This window comes from Trachypithecus francoisi, unplaced genomic scaffold, assembly GCF_009764315.1.
Source record: "Trachypithecus francoisi isolate TF-2019V2 unplaced genomic scaffold, Tfra_2.0 Lachesis_group19, whole genome shotgun sequence".
Taxonomy (NCBI): domain Eukaryota; kingdom Metazoa; phylum Chordata; class Mammalia; order Primates; family Cercopithecidae; genus Trachypithecus; species Trachypithecus francoisi.
Window position 1 is genome coordinate 28591036 of NW_022681464.1, and position 7731 is coordinate 28598766.

Here is a 7731-nt window from a genome sequence, read left to right on the forward strand (position 1 = left end):
TAAATACACTAACACAAGTAGCACGCAGCTTATACTAAATAAATGATAGCTTGTGGTTAGTACCATTATTTTGCCAGAAGGTAGGCTAAAAGGTAGAAGCCCATTCTCCTCTAGACAGCCTTGGCAATGTACTGTTAAATTCTTATTCACTTTTTTTTTTTTTTTTTTTTTTTTTTTTTTTTTTTTTTGAGACGGAGTCTTGCTCTGCCGCCCAGCTGGAGTGCAGTGGCCGGCTCTCAGCTCACTGCAAGCTCCGCCTCCCGGGTTCACGCCATTCTCCTGTCTCAGCCTCCCGAGTACTGGGACTACAGGCGCCCGCCTCGTCGCCCGGCTAGTTTTTTGTATTTTTAGTAGAAACGGGTTTCACCGTATTAGCCAGGATGGTCTCGATCTCCTGACCTCGTGATCCGCCCGTCTCGGCCTCCCAAAGTGCTGGGATTACAGGCTTGAGCCACCGCGCCCGGCCATTATTCACTTTCTTAACATTTCTCATCTCTCTGATAACTTTCTGCTTTGGTTAACAGTATTTCTGCAGATTGGGGGCAATGCTATGGTAGGCTAGAACTTTAAAAAAGTAATGCAACCATTGTTTTATACGATGCCTAACCAAATGCTTGAGGCATATTGTGGGTTTAATGAATGATTAATGAATAACTACATGAAGAGATAAGAGCTATGATTAGAATATGAGTGGCCTTCAATGTCTTCAGTCTCACAAATTATCAATGAGATAAATTATTTTTTATAATGGTTATCTAACCTTAGTCATCCTAGAGATTTTTTTTCCTAATTTCATCCTCAAACTATAATCTTAGCTAAAAGTATTAGTGATACCTTTAAAGTGTGAGATACTTTTTGGAAAAACAGTGGTAAACTTAGCCAAAATACATATGTATATATACATATATTCTGGCAAATTCATTCTCTGATGTTCCAATGCATAAGTTGTTACTCTACTAAAATGTAAACTGAATGCATAAAACAACATTGCATATGCCTACAAACTGCTATTTCCAGATATGCCCAAATTATTCCTTAGGTTGTCCATCACATGTACATAGCATTATACATTTCATTTGGGGTGTAGTATCATGGCTAATTGAAGTTTATAGATTCTATTGTGACTAACGTGTATCCATAATAACAAAGAATAAAGACAGCATTGTGATAAAGAAACAGGTCATATGCGAATGTCTGGGTGTTTTGGAAGAGTTAAAAGTTAAACTAGTTCACTTTTAAATACTTTAAAATATAGCTGATAGCTATAGCGAATATGAGTATAAACTACCATCTTTTATTCCTGTTTAAAAATGTCCCATTTTTCCTCTTGAGAAATTGGTGTCAGATCCCTAAGCTTCTCATGCTGTGCCTCAATCCTATTACTTTGTGAGCTAAAAGGAAAGAAGGCAAGAAGGTCATGTCAGAGAGTCCGTTGATGATGGCAAGTTTTCTGAGTGATTGGACACAACTAATGTGTACTTCATTGTTCTTGGGGCCACACACTCAACAATGCAGTCTTTTAGAGTGTGCCCTGAAATCACCTCATCAGCGAGATGAGCAGTTTAGCACTAAAATTCTATACCTGGTAGGTTTAGTTCAGTCTCCCATCAAACCACTTTTCATTTCCTCAGAAATCCTAATGAGGCTTCTGGACTTAAAAGGAGTGTATCTTTTGCTTTCTAAATGACCACCTTTTTTTAAGAGGGAAAAAAATATCCCTTTTTCTCTCATACAAATAGGAACATCTATAAATAGACGCCCAGTGTCTAACAAGATAAATGATATCACAGTTCTTTTGACCCATTTTCAGCCACTTTACATCAGGTAAATAATAGTTGTTTATCACCTCATTGACACCCATACACGAAGCTTCGTGATGTTAATTAATATCACCACAGGCAACCCCTAAGCTCTGTGCTTTGCAATTAGTGTTGGCTGGGGGCAGAAAAGCAACATCTGCCAGGCAATATTTATTTATTCAGTAGGTTTTCTAGAACCCATCACACTAATCCCTTCCCAAAAAAGTGAAAACCTCCAATAGCATGAATCATTTGCAGGTTGTGACACTAAATTGAACAATTGCTAGTACTCCCAAAATAGCAGTTGCCTTATTATTGGAATGGGCTCAAAGTGAAAAAGCAAAACATAGACTCCCTCTTCTCCTACTCCTGATGCATATCTTCTGCCAGAATCCACACAAAACATCACATCCCTTACCGTTTCAAACCATAACTCTAACATGGTCCAATTGTGACTAAGCCTAGCACACCCAGCACTTGTCATTGGCCCAAAAGGAGTGGGCTTTAATTAATTATAAATAGGTAAATAAAATACCATAAGCTGAATATTAACTAAATGATTCATTTTTCTTCAGTTTTTAGATATTTTCTCCCCCTCTGCAGTCTACTGCAATAATTTTCAGCTATGAATATTTCATGTCTTTTTCCAGTTAATTATTTATGTTGATGAAACATAGCACTTACTATGCCCTTCTAGAATTCCAGGTTAAACACAGTTCCCAGTTATTGCACAAAGAGGAAATAGAGCTCATAGAAGGTTTTGGTTTGCGCAAAATAATTTAGAAGTTTTTTTCAAAAAAAAAGTTAAATATTTCCCAGCCCATTGTATTCCCACAAAGTAATTCCATCTGTTACCTCCATTCCTGATTGCTGAATAGCGCATCATATATTCTTAACAATTTCTAGGCTGAGCATGGTGGCTTACGCCTATAATCCCAACACTTTGAGAGTCTGAAGTGGGAGGATCCCTTGAGTCCAGGAGTTTGAGATCAGCCTGGGCAACAAAGTGAGACCCTCGTCTCAATTAAAATTAAAAAAATTGCAACCTCTTGCGAAAGAGACTACCAGTCAAATTTCAGAAGTCAGGATAATGCTATAGCAACTTCCCAAATTATAATAAATGATGCAAAATTAAAAAAACTAAACATTCAAGAATATTTTTGTTTTCAGTATCAAACTGTTTTCAATCAGAATCTCTAATTGTCATAGTCCTACCAGAAGTAGTCTTCCTAAAATCTTGGACCAGCTTTAGAGAAAAAGAATCTAGTTCTTTACTTAGTGGGAGGAGGAAATCTGGGGTAAATAAGTTTAGAAGACTATTGTTTTCATGGCTTTTCTTCTTAGCGTATCTATTAACAAATAGCTAAATTGATTTCTGGAGAATCTGAGGCCTCATTTTCTGAAATAATACAATAAAGAAAGAAATCACTATGAATTAGCTCCAATTTAAGAAGGGGGAAATAAACTAGAAGCACAAAGATTCCATTCATTGTAAACTGTTTCCAGACGTTATAGGAATTATTGATAGGGCAGATGGCTTGGGCGTCTCTTTAAGAAAAAGAATACAAAATTAGGAAGCTAATGTTACTTAGAATAATAAAAATGCACAAGGAAGTACAAATTTCTAAAAGTTGACAAATAAATAAACATTCCACAAAAACAACAATATAACATTTTATAAATTAATGACCTACTCTACTTCTTTCATGCTTTTGTTTCTCACATTTTTTGGCTACATGCTCTTTGATCACCTTTTTATACAACAATGATTTGTTAATAGATTGTTTTTCCTCTAACATGAGTAATGAATTTTTAAAATTATTGATCATTTGGAAATGTTTCCTTCAGATTCAAATTTGGTTTTGGTACTTTTGATGTAAACTTTTATGATTGTCATCAAATTTGGGACAAATTATAATAAATATCATGTATACACATTTTTTTCAAATCAGATATAGACATAGATATGCTATAAGATTTGGAAGATGGGTAAACTTCTGTTGTCGCTTCAGTTCATTTCAAACCTTGTTTCTCTTCTGTATTCATCAGGGTTCTCCAGAGAGACAGAACCAACAGGATATATACAGAGAGAGATGAGAGAGGATTTATTAGGGGAATTGGCTTATGTGATTATGGAGGCTGAGAAGTCCCAGGACAGGCCATCTGCAAGCTAGAGACCCAGGGACGCTGGTAGCATGGCTCAGTCGAAGTCCAAAGCCCACAGAAACTGTGAAGCCAATGGTGTAAATTCAGTTTAAGGCCAGAGAGCCCAGGGGCCACGTGTAAGTCTTGGAGTCCAAAAGCCAGAGAGCCTGCAGTTCTGATGTCCAAGAATAAGAGAAAAGTGTACCATGGCTCCAAAAAAAAGAGAAAGCAATCACCTTTTATTCTATTGAGGCCCCTAGCTGATTGAATAGTGCCTGCCTGTATTGAAGGCACATCTTCCCCACTCAGTCCACTGACTCACACTTCAATCCCCTCTGGAAATGCCCTCACAGATACACTCAGAAATAATTCTTTACCAGTTCTCCAGGCAATCCTTAATCCAGTAAAACTGACACTGAAAATTGACCACCACATCCTCTGTTACCCAAATACTTCTGCTGCAGGGTATCTTCTGCTACATATTGGAGGGTAGGAGGACTATTATTATGAGAGTCTGTGAATCATCTAAATACATCCCATAAAAGGGTCCTCAACTCAACTTTTATTTAGCAAGACTTCATAAATGTCCACGATTACTACAATGACACTCCATTGAAAGTGGACTTTGGGATGACACTCCACTTCATTACTAGCTTTGGGATAAATGATGATTCCCTTATTATTGCCTGGAAAAGAAAGAAAAATATCAACATAATCGAGTAATGACATAATATCAACAAAATGGAAACATTTTACTATGAGCATAACCTTCCAGAGGACAAATATAGGGGATGCTACTATATTCAATATTTGAAATCCAATCAATGCTACATAAATAATGGAAGATAAATAATATTTTGGATATATTGTGTTAAGCCATAATTAAGAAACTGATGCCACATTGACTACTTTGGTATTTTCAGGTGACCTATCAATTTATTTAATCAATCTAAGGAATTGCCTAAATTATCTCAATGTTATGATTAGGTTGATAAATGTGAGAAACAGAACAAGTTGAGAAGCAATTTATTTTTGCAAGCAGTGAGAATAATGTTTCATCTCATACTATCTGTTTCTCATATGAGGGGTAATTTTGAGAGAGCCTAGAGTTCCTAGAGGAACTCTCCCAGTGTTTTTAAACTTAGTTCCTTTATACTCTAGATGGAGCACTTCACCTGCTTTCACTGTTTGTTTCATCAAGACTGAATTACAGTCATGGAGCATTTTGAAAAGGCTTTCATTAGAAGGCTTTATTGGTGGTCTTCAAAAATAATGAAGAAATTTCAACGATTCCATACAAAATGGCTCCTTCTATCCATGCTGCCATGCTTACGTATTTTAATGATTGCATTCCCAAAGCACATTTGACTTTTCGGTTTCTGGTTCATAGCATAAGAAATGAGTGTGTTGCTTAGTTCCTCATTATTTAAGTGGTACAAGAACATTTCTCTTAAGAGATTGAAAAATACAACCAACAATTAGGATTGAAATTGGCAAGCCTTGTCATGATTAAACCACTCAGTTGGTGTACGCTTGTGCTTGTGGCAATGTCTACATTGGTACTAAATTTAATGTAAAAGCTGAATGTTCCAGGAGCAATAATTTTCAGTAGTTTTGCAGTGTTTTCATTTCTTTCCTTCTTTCTTTTTCTTTTTCTTTCTGTCTTTCTTTCTTTCTTTTTTTAAATTGGATTTAAGTATCCTGTAAATTCCCAGTGAAACTGTTTCTTGTTTCCAGACACATTGAATTTAAAAAAAGTCAGAGCAGAATGTTCTTAATATTCTGAATTAGCAAGCAAACTAGCACTATAAAAACATATAGCTTTTTAAATTCAAAACTATAAAGACTCTATGTAACTAATGACCCATTTTACTGGACAAAAATAAAATATCTTTTTTAAAAAAGAGGATTCCTACGGCCATACTATCAAGTAACCTAGGATTTATGGGACTTAAAAATAATTATTAATGCTTAGACTAAATTTGTCAGCTTTTTATGTGTTTTGTGCTGAAAGAGTGATTTATTTCCTAAGTAAAAGTGAGATGGAAACTTTCCCTGGTGCATTTCTTTTGTGATCCAGGGGACAAGCTAGCTTCCCATGCAGTAAATTACAGGGGTAAGTACTGGGATTTATTCGGCTCAGTTATATAAAATACACCAACACCCTTTTCCAAATGGACTGAGATGCAGCAAAATAGCCATAGTCAGTGCATTCTGCTGCTCCCCAAAATAAAAGAGCCAAGAGATTGAAAAAGAAGCTTCTGTCTTCCAGCATGCAAAGAAGCCAGGTTTGCCCTGAGTGTTTTCTATAAGGCTATGAATGCATTTATCTGAAGTAACTCTTTGGCTGAGGTCAACTAGAATACAATGTCTTTTAAATAAATTGGTCAATACTAGAAAACCTGAATGCCTTCTGTGATGCCCAAGGCATTGAATTGAAACTCATCCTTTGCGCTCCTTTTTTTATTTTTTATTTTTTGAGACAGAGTCTCACACTGTCGTCCGGCCTGAAGTGCAATGGCTCGATCTCGGCTCACTGCAACCTCTGCCTCCTGAGTTCACGCGATTCTCCTTCCTCTGCGTCCTGAGTAGCTGGGATTACAGGCACCCGCCACCATGCCTGGCTAATCTTTTGTATTTTTAGTTGAAACGGGGTTTCACTCTGTTGGCCAGACTGGTCTTGAACTCCTGACCTTGTGATCCGTCCGCCTCGGCCTCCCAAAGTGCTGAGATTACAGGCCCAAGCATTTTCACATCATAATGCTTAATACTCAGTACAGGCATACCTCATTTTGTTGCATTTTGATTTATTGTGCTTCACAGATGTTACCCTTTTTACAAATTAAAGGTCTGTGACCACCCTGAATGGAGGAAGTCTATTGGTGCCACTTTTCCAACGGCGTGTGCTCAATTAGTGTCTCTGGGACACATTTTGATAATTTTAGCAGTACTTTAAACTTTTATTATTATATCTGTTATGGTGATCTGTGATCAGTAATCTTTGATGTTACTATTGTAATTGTTTTGTGGCACCATGAACAGTCCCCATATAAGACAGCGAACTTAATCAATAAATGTTGTATGTGTTCTGATTCCTCCAATGACTTGCCCTTTTTCCATCTTTCTCCCTCTCCTTGGGCCTCCCTATTCTCTGAGACACAACAACATTGAAATGAGGTTATTTAATAATCCAACGACGGCCTCTAAGTGTTCAAGTGAAAGGAAGAGTCGCACATTTCCCACTTCCAGTCCAAAGCATTTCTATGATTAAGCTTAGCATGTTGAAAGCTGAGACAGGCCAACAGCTAGGCCTCTTACATCGGACAGCCCAGTTTTAAGTTGAAAGTAAAAGTTTTGAAGGAACTTAAAAGTGAATACTTGGATGATAAGAAAGTAAAGCAGCCTTACTGTTGATAGGGAGAAAGTTTGAGTGGTCTGGAGAGAAGATCAAACCAGCCACAAAGCCTAAGCCTTAAGCCAAAGCCTAATCCAGAAGCCTTAAGCCAAAACCTAATCCAGAGCAAGGCTCAAGCTCTCTTCAAGTCTATGAAAGCCAAGAGAGGTTAGCAAATTCGCGGAGGTTGGTTCATGAAGTTTAAGGAAAAAAACTATCTCTAGAACATAAAAGTGCAAAATGAAGCAGCAAGTGCTGGTGTACAAGCTTCAGCAAATTATTCAGAAGATCTGGCTATGATCACTGAGGAAAGTGGCCCACTAAACAACAGATTTTCAATGTAGACAAAACAGTCTTCTATTGGAAGAAGATGCCAGATAGGACTTTCACAGA